Here is an 18,484-nt window from a genome sequence, read left to right as displayed (position 1 = left end):
TAACCTGGTTGCCTTAAAATTTTAAGTTCATTGAACTGGAAAAAGTGAGTTACTACAATGAAGTAGATTAATTTAACCATCAGAAACTCAAAATTATATGTTATGTGAACTAAATAAATTATTTAAGTTGATTTGACAAAAGAAAAAATGTTGTAAATACTACACTGTAAAAAATATTGTTGGTTTAACTTAAAAAAGTAAGTAACCTGGGTTGCCTTAAAAATTTTAAGTTGATTGAACTGTAAAAAGTGAGTTAATACAATGAAGTAGATTAATTTAACCATCAGAAACTCAAAATAATAAGTTATCTCAACTAAATAAATTATTATAAAGTTGATTTGACAAAAGAAAATATGTTGTGATAACAAATCTTGAAAATATTTTTTACAGTGTATATTACTTGACTGAGTTTGGCAGTCCAATCAAATATGATGTTATTACACATGTAGACTAAAAATACAAACAGAATTTGAAACAATAGCTGTGGTCTCATGTGACCAGAATGAACACTTGTTTATAATATTGCATCATACCATTTTTAAAAATGTTAGGCTATGTATGAACTAATATTGCAATCATTCATTAGGGTTCAAATAAGTCTCGTTCATTTCTTAAATCCATGAGGTTTCAATATTTATTTATTTATTTTTTATTATTTTAATATATTTATATTTGGATGTTTCCTAATTTAATAAGCTCTTCGGTTTGCAGCCCTGGCAGACAAATAGATAGCAACCTCAACAATATTAGGTTTGCGTGTGTGATCGTCTGAACATTGCCCTTATCCTATTTCATTTTGTCCTGTAGTATATTTTTTTTACACAATATATGTGTGTGTACACACACACACACACCCCATAATATATTTTTTATCCTATCAATGTGTGTGTGTGTGTGTGTGTCGATAACGTGAGAAACTCCAGCCGGAATCCGTCATGTGATCCAGGCTCCTGGTGTTGCGTGTCTCCGGCGTCCAGTGTCTCTGGCTGGGATCCGGTCCGGGCTTTACCGCAGACCTGCAGTCCCCGTTACCGCAGCATCCGTCTAAACTGCCTTCAAATCCAGCCACACACAGCACTTTTCCTCACTTTCATACACCTAACCTTGACAATACCCTCCAATATTACTGTGATTATCTGCGGGGACTGACCACTAAACGACTGGGATAAAAAATAAAATAAAATAAAAAACAACCGCGACTGGAGCTTCGCTAATTCACAGCATCGGGTTTCTCGGTTTCTGCGCCAAGAAACGATGTGGACACCGAACCGCTGGTACGTACCGCTTCCGTTTCATGGTTTTATTTTCTTCTCTCTGACACAGACACACACAACACACACCAACGGCTAATTTCCTTGAGGAATGAGAGCTCCCGTCGCCAGTGTCCTCTAGATATTATTGATAAGCTGATTAAAATGGATGAATGGCAGCCACGCATCTCCACAGACGGGAAAGTCTCCTCTGGAGTTATTCTGCGGATATATCTGAAGCCTATGTGTATTTTGAGTCTCATATGCGGTGTTTCCTCAGACCATCTGCGAAGAACTGGACCCCATATGAGATCATTGAAACACAAGCCCGTTGTTTATGTCTCCGTGCCGTCCTGAGATGCGGTTATGTTGAACACCTGTGCGCTTGAGTTGTGAAGCTTCGGGCCCTGAACTGGACCCTTTTGGCCAACACCGGGGGACTTTTCTGGGTTAAAACACCCAAGGTCAGGCTGTGACATTGCGGTGTGTCTTTTAGAGACACTAGTATTCCCCTGCTTTAAGATAATATGATGATGTTGACATAATGAGCAGCTGCTAAGTCTGGCTAGTTTGACTCCATAGTCAGTATGTCTCATAGTCCTCTAGTTTAACTCTCTGTGAACCACAGGACAGCAACTCTACACACCTGCCCTCTCTGTAGAGTTTGTTCAATTAGTTTCTATACTACTCACCTTCACGTTTTTCACGTTTTGTTTCTGCTGTGGGACACGAAATTGGAGACATCTATGGAGGCTTGTTTCCACCACTGAATAATAATAATAATAATATTCTGTGGTATAGCCTAAACTCACAATTGCGTGTTATATAGTCCTATTCTGACGGGGGGAAACAAGTTGATATATCACAATTCTGACTTTATAACTCATGAATTTATATCTTTCAATTCTGACTTCTTTCTGCAGAATTATGAGTATATTTCACAACTCTGACTTCATAACTTCCAATTATGAGTTTATTTCACGCAATGTAAACTCACATTTGGAAGTTATAATTATGAGATATACTCATAATTCTGCAAAAAGAAGTCAGAATTGTGAGATGTAAACTTTAACTTTAAATTTAAAAAAAAAAAAAGTCAATTGCCTTTTTAATTTTTTTTATTCAGATTCGATAGAAATTTGATAGATTCCCAAATAATTCATTATTTTTATTGATTAATTAAATACTAAAATTATTATGAGTTAACTCGTCGTTATTGATTCTGCAAGTTTTAAATGTCACGAGTGCATAGTGCCGTTATAATGATGTAATTAAGGCTGGTTTTGGATGTCGTGGACCTCACAGCTTTAGTCGTGGACTATAAGATCACCCTCTCACGGCTGTAAACCGACCCAGGGCTTGATTCCGCTAATTACTGGCTCCTTTAATTATGCAGGACGCTGGGACAGGAATGCTATCGTCATGGACACCATCTGTGTGGCCAATCACACGCAGAGTTTAGAGACAGAAAAGCACCTGTAATGGTGGCTGAGGATCGGAGTAACTCTAACCGTTTGGAGAAGTGATCATAGAGCGCTCCTCGACACGACACACACCATTCGCGTCGCTAGCACAGAAGGGGCAGGATGAGTCACACACACCAATGACTTGCTTTCTTCAGTGGGACACAAAAAAATTTCTATACAATGAAAGTCAATTGGGGTCCAATATGTCAGAAACTGTTTTTTCCCCCCACAGAATTTTGAATTCTTATATTTTCCACAGAATTTAAGTTTTAGTAATTGATGTGCTTTTGTGATTTACTAGTTTGTGTTTTAAAGTACTTCAAAACTATGTCAGACCCCCTCAACTATGTAAAGAATTTCCACAGAATTTTTTTATTTATTTAAATTTAAGTTTAGTAATTGCCATTTTTATGTTATAAGCTAATGTTTTTTGTTCTTTGATTTGGTTTTAGTAAATTAGTACTACAACTATTTTAGATTTTAGGTGTTTCCAAGGCAAGGCCAGAATTTCAGGTTTGGAAGGACACTTAAATTTGGGGTGAACTTTCCCTCAGTTATGGGTTTCAACACACACACATGTGTTGTCTCAGTAAACACCACTAATGAGTGTGCTGTGTTGGAGTTGCCTAGCAGTGTTTTTTTGTAAATGTGCCGCTCTAGGACCTGGCCATCCCACGCTCGAACAAAAGCAACATCCTGATCAATAAAAGTAATGAGTTTTATCTCCAGTGCACCTCGCTCTAATCCTGAGTTTTCCCGGGGCGGCTTGATTCTTCGCGTGTCTTGGCGGGTGTTTTTCCCGGGACATTATCCTGCTTTAAAGGGGCTGGCCTGAGCCGGTTCAGCAGGTCAATTAGTGTGTCCATCTGTTCCCTGTCTGCCTCTGTGTGTTTGCTGTAGTTACATGCTCTGCCAGTGAAGTCCACACACACACACACAGGTCGAAGCAGCAAGTTGAGAAAAGCTCTGTTCACACACTTGGTTTAATGTGTAGGGGAGATGTGACCTGATAAGCCCATGGACCGCATAAGTAAAGGCTTAATAAATCAATCTACTGGTATTTGCAGCGTTATTTACCGCTCATAAAAGCACGTCTTAAACCAGACGCTATCTGATAGATTGTGTTGGTCATTAATAGGGGTCGACGGGTTTTGCCGATATATCGGTGCCGGTAGTTATGGACAATTTGGCCGGTAGTTATGGACAATAACAATTTTTCATTGTTTCCGCCACTGAATGAAAAATATAAAAGGTAATTGCGACTTTTTATCTCACAATTCTGACTTTTTTTCTCACAATTGTGAGTTTACTTCTCGCAATTCTGACATTATTTCTCAGAATTGCAAGATGGAAAGTCAGAATTGCAAGATATAAAGTTAGAATTGCGAGATATAAAGTCAGAATTGCGAGATATAAAGTCAGAATTGCGAGTTATAAAGTCAGAATTGCATGATATAAAGTCAGAATTTTGAGATATAAAGTCAGAATTGCAAGATATAAAGTCAGAATTGTGAGTTATAAAGTCAGAATTGCGAGATATAAAGTCGCAATTGTGTGTTATAAAGTCAGAAATGCATGATATAAAGTCAGAATTGTGAGATATACTATAAACTATTCTGAGGGATATTAGAATTGGCCTAATAAGTCGCAATTGCGAGTTTAAATCTCACAATTCTGAGAAAAGATGTCAGAATTTTGACATATAAACTCGCAATTATGTGTTATAAAGTCAGAATTGCGAGATATAAAGTCAGAATTGCGAGATGTAAACTCGCAATTGTGAGAAAAAAAGTCACACTTCTGTCTTTTTTTCTCAGAATTGCGACTTTATATCACGCAATTCTGACTTTATATCACGCAATTCTGACTTTATATCACGCAATTCTGACTTTATATCACCCAATTCTGACTTTATATCACGCAATTCTGACTTTATATCTCGCAATTCTGACTTTATATCACGCAATTCTGACTTTATATCTCGCAATTGTGAGATAAAAAGTCACAATTATTTATTATATTTTTTTATTCAATGGCGGAAACAAGCTTCCATAGATAGTTGATTGGTGGCGAAGTTGCATATTTAAAGCTACTGACGCGGTTGCTTTCTCAACATTGATGTGTTCATGTAGCATTGGATTTCACTCAGTTCTTTTTTATCACTACAATATATTGTTATTTTGATTAGATAATCATCAAGTGCTCTAAAGTAGACGCAAATAAACTGAGAGATTGTACAATTTATATCTACATTTATGTGTTTTTAATGTTCTGGCCTTCTTTACATGAAAACATGAAATGGTAACACTTTGCGAGTGCAATTTTAGCATTAACTAATTAATTAACTAACTGTTAATTTCAACATTTACTAATACATTTTAAATTGACTGAAAAGACTAAAAATAATTATAGTATTCACAAAACTTTCTTCTATGGAGCATAAATGGAGATATTTTGAGAAATGTCTTGTGCACTATTCTATGACTTATGAATATGAAGTATTATTGTGAGTAGTGTGTTCACACTGGAAATTACAAAAAGAAAAAGTGCACTTATAACCGGATAATACACTAAATTATTAACCAAACACATGAAGTGTGGATGTTGGACACTTCATGCACTCGACTGTTGCAGCTTTAATTTAATAAGCTTTAATCAAAATATCATCATACACTCTTAGAAAAAAGGGTTCTGTATACAGTAGGGTTCTTTACTCGACTGCAAAGGATCTTTTATGCAAAAAAAATGATGATAATGACAAGAAAGAACCCTTTTGGCACAAAGGTTCTTTAAAGGCTATTATTCATTAATATATTACATTATTCTGCAACATTTTGCAGTTGTAATTAAATTATTGTTTATTAAACTGTTGTAGTAACTTAATAATCATGCTGATTTTTGAAGGATAAAAACTGAAATGGCACTCTTCGTGTGATATTGCTTAATTACATTTTTTAACCCCCATATCTTGAATTTTTTGATCATTCATGCATTGCATTTTAGTAGGGATGCACGATATATCGGCATTGGCCGATATATGTTCATTTTTATGTTATCGTTATCGGCCTGGTAAGAAAATGTGGCCGATATATTAAAACGGATAAATAATGTATTATTCCCTTCAGCTGAGACACTTGTTGAGAACTGTTTATGTTTTTGAATTTCTTGAAATATGATTGAAATCTCTTCAAAAAATGAAAATCTGGTTCGGGACAACATGAGCAACGGAAATCATATCGGCTATACAACACTATAATGAGAACATTATAATTATGTGTTTGGGACGTGGATTTAATTGTGAGACTTTTGTTTTTGTAATCAGGCTCTCAAAATTAGATAAAAATTTAGATTTAAGTTTATCGGCCGATATATCGGTTATCGGCTTTCAAATATAACGAATTATCGGTTCATATCGGTGCATCCCTACATTTTAGAGGTTCCAAATACCTAGCGCTTTAGAACCTTTTAAGGTTCTATATAGAACCTTTTCTTCTAAGAGTGAAGGGAGTGAAGAATGACAGTATTAATTCAGTAACTCTGAATTAAAAATATTATTTTTCTCTGTATTTGAAAGATGGATTTCATGAGTATTTGCAGATTACACTGTACCACAAAAAACATACACAGTAGAACAAAAACATAAAAAAAATTAAAGCTGCAAGCAGCGATGAAAGGGCCCTCGCACCCATGCTATTGCTACCCAGTGGCTTTAGGAAAACAGCACGGTGGTAACAAAAATTCGGTAACACTTTACAATAAGGTTCATTAGTTAACATTAGTTAACTACATTAGTTAACATGTACAATACGTGAACAATACTTCTTCAGCATTTATTAATCTTAGTTAATATTAATTCCAACATTTACTAATACTTTATTAAAATCAAAGGTTGTATTAGTTAACATTAGTTAATGGACTGTGAACTAACATGAACGCACAATGAACAGCTGTATTTGTATTAACTAACATTAACAAAGAGTAATAAACACTGTAACTAATGCATTGCTCATCGTTAGTTAGTTAATGCATTTACTCATGTTAACTAATGAACCTTATTGTAAAGTGTTACCAAAAATTCCTTTATAATGGGGATAATGTGCGTTATTACTCAATGGCATGTTTAATATGGTGGTAGTACTACTACATCACACTGTTAAATGTCACTTCTTGTTGCCCTAATTAATAATTAAGCGTGAAAAGAACTACTGATCTGCATGTAAGTGTAAACTTTATTTATTTATTTTTTTTTGCTCAAATTTTTAATTAGGAATAGCTCCATTTGACATCTGTTGTTCCTAATAAGCTCAAACATGAACCTCATATAGCCTATATAACCACATATAAAACTGATTTAATTGTGCTCAGGACATGTCGTTTTAATTCATTAATTTAATCATTCAACTTAATAATCTTTGCAACTAGGTTAGATTGTGACATTTAGCTACTAAACCATATCTACTCTAACCTCACAGTGACGGGCTGAGTTTCTGAACACTTACTGTGTATGTGTGTGTGTGTGTTCATCTGTCTGACATCCGCAACTAATGTAAGTTCTGTTCGAGCCGTTTCATCAGTTTTAGCTGGTCTGCGGAGGAAGTTGTGTTTTGAAAGTTGTGTCTCTTGTGTCTTGAATAACAAAGCAAATTTGGGTGCCTTATAAATCAGGAATCCGTTATTTTGATTCTACTTTGATGACCTTCTCCAAATGGCACCTCATACATCATCTACGGTGTGTTGCTCATTTCCATTTCCTCTGTTTCTGTGGAAGTCAGCATGAAGCAGATGTTGTGATAGTCTATTTGTGACATATATCTGAGTAAAAGGGTTCTGGAATAAGAACAAATGTGGGCGGGGCTTTATTAATCACATGGATCTCATGTGATTGACAGGTAGCTCCGCCCTCACGCAAATAAACACCTCGTCCAGAACACACAATCGCACATCAGCAAATTTACCACGTCTCAAAGCACATAACATTAAAATCATAATGAACGTAAACAGCTTGCAGAGCTCGAGTTGCACTCCGGACTGCTGCAGATTCATTTCAGCGTTGATGGTGTGTAACGCCCAGTGTTGGGGAGTAGTTACTACAAGTAGCGACGCTACTAACTTAACTACATTTTTCAGTAGCTTGGCTGTAGCTCAGTTGCTTTTTAAACAGTGTAGCTTTTCCAGTAGCTAACTACTTTTTGCAGCAAGTAGCGGTGTAGCGCGAGCAAAAGCTACATTGCGTTTGTCGAGCCTGCGTGAATCGACGCGATGCAAGGATATTCTTCTTCTCGTTAGATTACAAACTAATTTTTTTTGCCATTACTGCCACCTGTTGTTTAATCACGCATCTTGCGGCTAACGGTTCACTGACGTAAAGAAGTGGGTTGACAGTGACACACCCATATTATGATTATGATGGAGCCAGAGGTGACGGCAGATTTGGATGATGGAGAAACAACTAACGTTAATTACCCATGGTCTTATTTGTCCAAGTTCAATCGGTATTTTTGAGAAAATGTTCTAAATCTATATTTCGTTCTTGCAATGTTGTAGGCTATTTGTTGCAATTTTGCACTTTTGACAAACAGTCTGCGATATTTGAGTGTTGTGTGTAATAAAACAATACTCTATGAAATCATAATTGTATTGCATTGTTTTAAACACTAAATATTTTAATTAAAACATTCATCAGACACTTATTCAGTTATTTGTAATATATAATTTATAGCATGTTATAATAATAACATGTAATATAATATTTATAATATGTTGTTCAAAAGGCAAAAGTAGTTTCAACGTAGCTAGCTACTTATTGATAGTAACTTGTAGTGTAGCTAGCTACTTTTCCAAAAGGGTAACTTGACTGTAGTTTAACTACTTTAATGTACGAGTAGCTTGTAGCTTGTCAAACTACAGTTTCAGAGTAGCTTCCCCAACACTGGTAACGCCACAGGTTTCCCTCTCGTGAAAACGGTTATGACGTGGCGTGAACGCAGCGTAAGCTCATGATGTTAGTCCAGGAGGAACTGAACTGATGTTTGTTTGGCTCTCGGATCGAATGCAGTGATTGGACGAACAATTTTTTGGTCCTGAGACTTCCACAAAAGATACATGTTCATGTTTTAATGTTTATGCCACTTGTGATGTGAAGAGAGTTTCAACCCTATCGAAAAATAAATGTACTAAAATATATTTTAAATATATTAATTTAATGCTCAGAACATTACAAATACATTTATTTAATGTAAATATCCTGCAATTGTACTGTTGGTGTACTAAATTGATATACTTAAAGTCTGCTCAATTAAAACAACTAATGTTGTACCTAATGTACTTTAATAATCCAGAAATAGTGCCGAGGTCCAACTAAAATTTATTTGATTGTGCTAAAGTGAAACTTTAGCAAGTACACTTCAGGTTTAACGACTGATATTATACAGAGATCATACTATCCTTACTAATTATGATGTTAAAACACATTTAGGCTTAATATTAAGAAATGAGCATTGTGTAATAAAGAAGTACTCCAAATAAAGTTTAATTATAATATTTATATCAGTGAGTCTTAGGCCCCGTCCACACTACTGCGTTTTCGTTTAAAAACGGAGAATTAAAACGAATACGATCTCCGTCCACACCAGCGTTTTATCTGCGTATTAGAATTGATCTCCGTCCACATTAAAACGACTGAAAATGCAGATCACGTGACCATTCACCAACACTGGGCATGCGCCGGTGTAAACAGTGGTTGGCGAATCAGGGAAGGACACGTCATGACTGATGACACCCAATCATAGAGCCGAGCGTGAGCCTCTGCGTCATCGTTTGTAAACTCCTCTGTTTTGTCTCGTCCACACTAAAACGCCCTCCGGAGTTTCAAAACGCAGCTGCAACGTTTCTAAACTTCTCCGTTTTAGGTCTTCGTTTTTCCCGTTTTAGTGTGAACGGGAGGTGCAAACGTAGCAAAAGGTCTCCGTTTTTAAACGAAAACGCAGTAGTGTGGACGGGGTCTTAAGCGATATGTCTGTGTTAATGGATTTGTGTGATACTTAGTATGAAATAAATGTATTTTAATAGATTTTGGTGTATAGGTTTTTTTCACTAGGTAACCAGTATAACACAAAGTGTTTATGAAAAAAACAGACAAATTGCCCAACCTTTAACGTTAGGTGTAAATGACACCTAAAGCGATTCCCAATCGGTCCCTGCCTTGGGATGATTTAGTTTGCGACTTGATAAAGGGCACCACTGTGTCTTTGATGAAGCAGCGTGAGATCGCTGGCCTCGCTCAACCTCCCGTCGTGAGGGTTTACACATCTCTCAATGCAACATCCCTCACAGATCTGTGCTCTTCGAATAACACATCGGATAAAACCCTGTTATTGGTCCTAATAAGCAAGAACCAACCTTTCTGTGTTGTTTTCATGGTGGATTAGCCATGTAAAACCATTCCTGACAATGCGGATCAGTTTGAAACTACCTTTTTATATTGTCAGATGATAATGTGAATAGTGGTAATAGTGTATGTTTGTGTTATGGGTGGTTGTGACGGCATTGTGTGTTCTGAATGTTATATAGTTGTTGCTAAAATCATGTTCATTTTGTTTGGAAACTTGTTTTCATAAAGAAGCCATTCTTATATTGGCCATTGTAATAATAATCCACAGAGAGGTCCAGAGGCCTCTCACAATAATGGCAGATTATAAGAAAGTGAGTGAACCAAAAGCAAGAACTAGAGAAGACTAATCGTAGACTGCCTATAGATGAACCACTGGAGGGATCTCATTCAAACAGAAGTGAGCAAGATAGACCAGCAGAGCCACATCTGTCTAAAAAAAGCTGCTATCACTTCCATAGACGGACATCATGGGTTTTTGAGTGAACCAAATACATTCCCAAAGGAGAACCAGGTTGGATATACATGATAAACCTTTCGTCTGTAAAACACAAACTGTGATGTTCGGCATGGGACGGACACTCTTGTGCTTGACAAAAAGTGACCATAAAAGTATCTTATAGTCCCCCTGTGGTGAAAATCCAGCTTTTAATGTTTGTTTATATGCCTATTAGGGATGTGACGCCGGTGAGGATATTTTCTCACCGGTTAATCGACATGTGACAACACTGGTAATAAATCGCTAATTTAAAGGGTACGTATCATGCTTTTAAATCATTCATTTTTACATCTAAATCATACTGTTGTGGTCCATATAAAGCATAACTGCAATGCTTGGGTCTGAATTCCTCATAATAGCTCCACAGGCCCCTTTTCTGATGTGCGTCTGTGAGCGACCCGTTTCAAAGCGGCCCCTTTAAATAAAAAGGAGATGCGTCATACCCCGCCCGCTCTCCAGGTCGATGAGTTCACGGTCGGTTCAACTCCCCACGTTCAGCCATTATTGTAGTTTGATTAGAGATATACGATTATATACGATACCTTCAAAGAACATTTTTATTCACACGTTAATAAAATGTCAACAACAGAAGACTTGTCCATCAAGCCTTACATATTCCAGCCAGAGCGAGCGAGTCGATAAAGACGACGACGAACCTGCAGAACAATGTGAGTTAACTGTTTTGTGTTATTAGTGAAAGTCGACTATTTCTCTTGTTAAAACAAGCACACTGACAAGATAAATGACTACGGTCTAATCTTACCGCAAACAATCTGTATTGATAATATGATACGTTTAGAAAAGCATCAGAAAACAACGCAGCTAAATGACCATTGATGAAACTCAAGAACAATGATACTGCAGACGTGTAACGTTACTTCAAAACAAAAACAAAGAAAGACAAAGGTACTGCTAAACAATGACCACCATGTGTTTTAAGAAAGTAAAGTGCTTTATTTTTATTAACGATATTTACAGCTTATCGAAATGCTCTGTTCGTCGTCTCCAAAGATAGAAGGAATTGACCCCTCATTCAGACGAAGTCGATCGGCAAACCCTTCTTTATACTGGCGGAGGTTGTTGAAGTGGGAATCCTTGAAGTGCTTCAGGTCACTACATCCAACATTTTGACTTGCCCTCTCGTAACTTCTGCATCATTGAGCTCGGACTACAAAATCGGAGCGAGAAATAATAATGGCGGATTGCTCGAAGTGTTGGACCGGTAGTCGATGTCCTTATTTGGCAGTTCCGCTGCAAATACTGTGACGCACTTGCTCAAAAAACGTCATAGACAACAGAAAAATCTGAACAGGTTGAAAAATATGACCAAAACAGAATATAAAGATATAAACGAAGCACCTGAAAAGAATAATTGCATCTTTTCTGTACTTATAAACACTCCAAATATACAACAAAATGCATTTAAGGGCTAAAAAAGTGGATTTTGCATGATATGTCCCCTTTAAAGGCAAACGTAAAATGCGCGTTTGCAGGGTATGAATGGGCATTCATAATGGTGCGGTAGTGCGGAATATAACTGTTTTGTCATTGTGTCCTGAATATGCGCAATTTTGAAAACAAAATTATTATTATTTAACATCACTTTCAAATTAGCGTTAATTCATCCTTCGCTTGGTTTGATTGACAGACATGTGATCTGACCAATCAAAATCCACGATTTTTGTCCAACTAAGCAGTCAGGAGAGTTAGTGGGCTTTATCAGGCAATCTGTCACGACACAATAAAGAGCTACAAAGCGGTAGGCCTAATTATTGTTGAATTTTCTTTGACTTTGACTGTGAGAACATGGGTTGAATCGCCCCCTAAACCCTCATTCACTTGGCCTATTCCCTACGTTAGTCCACTAATACTGTTCCCTTGAAGGAGTGAATGAAAACGAGTGAGCGAATTCGGACAGCCGACGCGCGTCTTTTCTGTGGGTCGTGTGTGTGTGTATAATAGGCAGGACTTAAAGGGTAACTAAACCCCTGGTCAGAGCCTGACTCCACCCACTGGCAATATTTGAAAAATGCTGAAAAAGTGGGCAGATCCAAGCGGAGATAGAGGGGACGAAATAGATGCTAAAACACTCTATCCTGATCGTTTTCAATACTCACAATTCCAACTCCTGACTCGCTACAGTGGTTTCGACGAAACAAGCTGGTTTTTATACTGCCGCTCGTACCAAGAGCATGGTGAGCTGAAACCTGCGTACGTCACGAAGTGCGGAACATCCAATAGGAAAATTCAACTGCAGTAGCCACCGTTCAACCTGAAGAGGGCAGCACTAAGACGCTTTTACACCATATATTGTAGAAATAAAACACTTTAAACACAAATGTCAAAAAAGTTACTCGAATCAATGTCTGGTATTAAAGGGATACTCCACTTTTTTTGGAAATAGGCTCATTTTACCACTCCCCCAGAGTTAAACAGTTGGGTTTCACCGTTTTCGAATGTATTCAGACGATTTTTTGATATTTAGAAGAATATCAGTAATCAGACAGTTTCTTGTCTCACTGACTTCCATAGTATATTTTTTTTCCTATTATGGAAGTCAATGAGACCAGAAACTGTCTGGTTACTGATATTCTTCAAAATATCAAAAAATCGGCTGAATACATTCGAAAACGGTGAAACTCAACTGTTTAACTCTGGGGGAGTGGTAAAATGAGCCTATTTCCAAAAAAAGTGGAGTATCCCTTTAATAAAGATCCATTCTTACAGATAAATAACTAAAAAAAGTTGGTTTTTTAACCCCGTGCCGCGGTGGGCGAGTTATAAAACCGGTGTTGCGACTGAACACACCGTGAAACACCGGTTAAAGGCCAATTTATACTTCTGCGTCGAGGGTACGCCGTAGTGTACGGCGTTGGCTACGCACGTAGGCGACGCCGTTGTGAGCATTTATACTTCTGCGTTCAGGTCTTGGTTGCTCTGCAGTACTGCTCCGAAACGCTAGTTGGCGGCGGAGAGTTTTAATGTTCCACTGTGTTTAGATTCCTCGCGGCTAGGTTACTACGAGTGAAAGAGAGCTGATCATGTTGGAATTGGAGCTTATTAAGGTGGAAAAACAGTTCACTTTAGTGAAATTACTAAAACTGAAAGGCAGAAATGAGAGAAGACTTCGGAGGAGATGAAACTTGTGGAAATCATAGACAGTGGTGGAAATGCGTGAGAAGGTACGTGCGGAAATGCGTAGGAGGAAATGCGATGCTACCAAGCCGACCAATCACCGATCTTGCGGTCCGCGTCGTCGCGACGTGTAGTTACATTTTTGAGGAGGTGCGCGTCAGGCGACGGCGAAGGGTACGCGGTATGGGACGCGTCTGTGCGTATGCTACGCCGTACCTACTGCGCGCACCCTACGCAGAAGTATAAATTGGCCTTAAAGGCCAATTTATACTTCTGCGTCGAGGGTACGCCGTAGTGTACGGCGTTGGCTTCGCACGTAGGCGACGCCGTTGTGAGCATTTATACTTCTGCGTTCAGGTATTGGTTGCTCTGCAGTACTGCTCCGAAACGCTAGTTGGCGGCGGAGAGTTTTAATGTTCCACTGTGTTTAGATTCCTCGCGGCTAGGTTACTACAAGCAATAGCGACTGAAAGAGAGTGGATCATGTTGGAGTTGGAGCTTATTGGGGTGGAAAACAGTTCATTTTAGTGAAATTACTAAAACTGAAAGGCAGAAATGAGAGAAGATGTCAGAGGAGATGGTACGTGTGGAAATGCGTGAGAATGTACGTGCGGAAATGCGTAGGAGGAAATGCGATGCTACCAAGCCGACCAATCACCGATCTTGCGGTCCGCGTCGTCGCGACGTGTAGTTACATTTTTGAAGAGGTGCGCGTCAGGCAACGCGGAAGGGTACGCGGTATGGGACGCGTCTGTGCGTATGCTACGCCGTACCTACTGCGCGCACCCTACGCAGAAGTATAAATTGGCCTTAAGCCTGTTTTATGCTTCTGCGTCGAATCGACGGCGTACCCCCGCAGACCCCTATCCGTCGGCGCGAACCCCTCTCCGACCCCTCCGCCGTAGCTCGACGTGCACCTCCAAAAATTTGTAACTACGCGTCGAGGCGACGCAGACAGCAAGGGCTTTGATTGGTCAGATTATACATCAATTCAGGAGTGTAGCTTTTCCGATTCCCCCTCCCGCTATTAGCGCCATTTTTAACATTTGCATCCTCGTTCTGATAATTATAATACTCTTATAAAGAAAGTATATAAAGAATTAAACGAAAAATAAACTGTTTTATTTCATTGTTAATATATATATATATGTCTATATTCTTTTCTTTCTTTTTTGCTCGCAATAAACTTCAATCAATCAATAAATCGACGTTTGTTTTGAAACACAGTTTGTTGTTTATTTTCAATACAATGTTCACAGTTACATCATTGATAATACAGTACTAACCAAGTCTGCCACGGGACACATTATCCTGCATAGCACAGTTCCACGTGGAGACTGAAAAAATCCTTCAAGTCATTCCGAACAGGTATCGTTATCGTTATGGCAGCTCGGGTGGAACCTTTATTTTACTGTCTATGGGTGGAACGGGCCCTGGACATCCGTGTTGATTCTGTGGGGATAAAGTTTGTGTCGTCTCGTTATTCAACGTCGATTAGCTCCAGCTGACAGCTGCAAAAACAACATTCTCTCTCTTTCGCTCGCGGCGCACGGAACCAAAGAGATTCGCGAACCCCCCTAGCGTTCTGGCGGCGAAATGGACCGCGATGCACCACAACCTCACGGAGAAGCATTAAACGCCCACGACGCCGTAGTGGTGACGACGTAGCTACGCCGTGGAGTTGACGCAGAAGCATAATGAGGCCTTTACACCGACTACCGTAGCAAGCCCAATGTCTATGTGGTGTTTTTAATATGCTTTAAGACAAACCATGACCGTCTCAAACACACAGTTTGAAATCGCTGGTGTTTCTGACGTCACAAACGACCTTGTAACCAATCAGATCAACGTGTGATCGAGTGATTGAATATGCTCATTTGCATATTCATAGAACCCCGTATACTAAATGAGCGTGTCGAGTTACATTCAAGGGCGACATTTTTCAAGGATGAAACGTTGAAATATGTTATGTTGTTGATCAGGGATAAAATGATTGACTACAGGGGACTTTAAGACGTTTAACAGAATTCAAATCAGATCGTCACACAAAGCTGTTGTATGACTAAACAGCACGCAGGTTTTATTTTTGATGGTGCTGTATTTGGAGCTTGTGAAGGGATATGAAGCTAAACAGCCTTGGAAAAAGTAAGAAAAATAAGAAGTTCCTCAACCGCTCAGCTATGTATAAACTGCAGATGGGAATCACCTCGCCATGGGAGCTATTCTGATAATCTGCTTTCAGCCGACGCCCCTTGAGGACCGTTGAGAAGAGACTCACTAGCTGACAGGAAACCTTGTGAGGCTGAGATGGCACTTCTGTAATCTCTCTGTGCCTCGCCTGACCCTCTGTACAGCTTGGGAAGTGGCAGCGATGAACACAGCGGCGATTGGCCTCATAAGCTTCGGTGACTAATCTGCATGAACACAGGAGGAGGAACAGCTGCTGAGAGACAGCAAACATAACAGCCTGGAACTGATCGAAAGATCGGGCCGATTAGAGACTTCAGAAGGCTTCCTCAACATCGGGGACTTCAGTGGAGGAGGCTCTTGAAAACAAGCATTTTTCAGAAGCGGCACAGTTGAGAAATAATAATCGACTGAAAATGAACATTTACTGCCCTTCATCTCATTCCCAAAGGAAGTTCTTTCATCTGTGGAACACAAAAGAAGATTGTATACAATTATCACACAATGAAAGTGAGCACAAGGTGGCAATCTCCAAACACGACAAGAACAGCGCCATGAGAGTCGTCCATAAGTTGTACAGTCCAAATAAAACAATGCTATTCGCTGAAAATTTACATCCATGTTTCAATATGTTGGAAATGCACATGTCGTGATCCGTTACGAGTTTGAGTATAAACTAGAGCTGTCAAACGATTAATCGCGATTAATCGCATCCAAAATAAAAGTTTGTGTTTACATAGAATATGTGGGTGCACTGTGTATAATTATTTTATACATATATAAATACACACATGCTTGTATATATTTAAGACATATTTTCATGTATATACTGTATAGATTTATATATAATTTATGATATGTAAATATAAATAATATTTTTTTTCTTAACCCCTTAAGTGTCACCCCCCCCCCTTTTTTTGAATATAGATGAAAATGCTTATAATGCTTATCTCATCTATTTTAATGCTTAAAATAGATGAGAATTTCAAACTTAAATTGTTGTAATTCAAGAATGCTTTGGAATATAGACATAAAAATGGTCTCGTTTTAAAGAAGACATTTGCCAGATTTTTGTAGAAGTGAAATAAATTAAGAATGTGAAACAGAAGAAAAGTTATAGAAGTTTGAGTTTATGAAAATGTAGAATATAAAAAAATGTAATTATTCATATTTTATATAAAATATATATTTTCAAAACCTGGCGACTCTAAAACTGCTAAAAAATCAAAGCCAAAAATCGGAATAAGTTGTGTTTCAAATTTTAGGGTGATATCTCAAAAAATGAGCTTTCAGTGAGATTTTGTTTGGGCGCAGTACCAAACTTTTTCACTAGGGCACAACCAGACTCCATTACTGCCCATATAAGGGCGTCTCCATTTCCATATGAAATAATAATTATTATAATTATAAAATAATTGAATGGAGGCTTTCTTTTGAACTCTTGGCATGAAAACAAACAGGTTTCTACCCTTCTTTCATGATTTTTCATGTTAGTCACAATTTCAAAATAAAGGACACGCCTTAGAGTATGAAAATATTCTTGTTGCAAATTGATAAATTACGGCTCCTGTGTAATATATTTTGAAAATCAATCACCATGTATGAAAACTAGAGATTCTAAGCTTTCAAATGATATATAGTTTGTCAAGATTAGTTTAGGTTTAGTATAGAATAATACTGTTTTAAAAATGTAATGGATTTGGGCCCCCCGGTGGGCCCGTGACACTTAAGGGGTTAAATATACATGCATGTGTGTGTATACCCGGTCTCATCCCAAATCGTCATATAACTGACGTTTTGGGACGTCTTTTGACCATACGTCAATATTCGCCTTTTTAGGGCCCCCTTAAACGTCGGTAGATGAGGTTATGGGATCCTAACTCTACCCCATACCTAAACTTAACCCTAAACCTAACCCGTCACCTAACTGACGTTAAAGGTAAAGCGTCAGTTGTATGACGGCCCGGGATCGCCATCTACCGACGTTTAAGGGGGCCCTAAAAAGGCGGATATTGACGTATGGTCAAAATACGTCCCAAAACGTCAGTTATATGACGATTTGGGATGAGACTGTGTTATGTATTTATATATATACAAAATAATTATACACAGTGCTCCCACATATATTATGTAAACACAAACTTTTATTTTGGATGCGATTAATCGCGATTAATCGTTTGACAGCCCTAGAAACCATTAAATTATCGTACATTTATATTAACATCCTATTTAAAAATAACTATGATATTACAGTAAAAACTGTATTTATGATATTTTGTAAGTTATTGATAGTCATGTTTTGGACCGTTAATGAACAAATCTTACTATAGGCAAACATCACTGTGTGCCAGATTTGACAAATCGATGCGATTCTGTTTTATAAGCTCGTTTCGATGTAATATTTGTTTATAAGGTACAGCACATGTCAATATTTTATAACGAAAACGATCTCCCAACTAATGCTGTAATCTACTCAGGGAACCCTGTCAGTTTATTTGTTATTTTAACCCTGTGATGCCTGAATTTATTTACAATTATATAAAAAAAAAAAACAGGCATT

General features: G+C 38.0%; 1 protein-coding gene across 5 annotated transcripts in view; it reads left to right on the top strand.

Moving 5' to 3' along the window:
* Positions 1-1,007: 1,007 nt before the first annotated feature.
* Positions 1,008-18,484, top strand: part of osbpl6 (oxysterol binding protein-like 6) — an 86,798-nt gene continuing 69,321 nt past the window's right edge. For all 5 annotated transcript variants that reach the window (XM_089132965.1, XM_089132968.1, XM_089132967.1 and 2 more), the window contains exon 1: positions 1,008-1,274. The gene's annotated coding sequence lies outside the window, so the exon portion shown is untranslated. The remainder of the gene's footprint in view (positions 1,275-18,484) is intronic.

This window comes from Pimephales promelas, chromosome 7 (genome assembly GCF_988280905.1).
Source record: "Pimephales promelas chromosome 7, fPimPro1.hap1.1, whole genome shotgun sequence".
NCBI lineage: Eukaryota > Metazoa > Chordata > Actinopteri > Cypriniformes > Leuciscidae > Pimephales > Pimephales promelas.
Note: the sequence above shows the minus strand (reverse complement) of the source record. Positions and strands in the feature narration are given on the sequence as shown.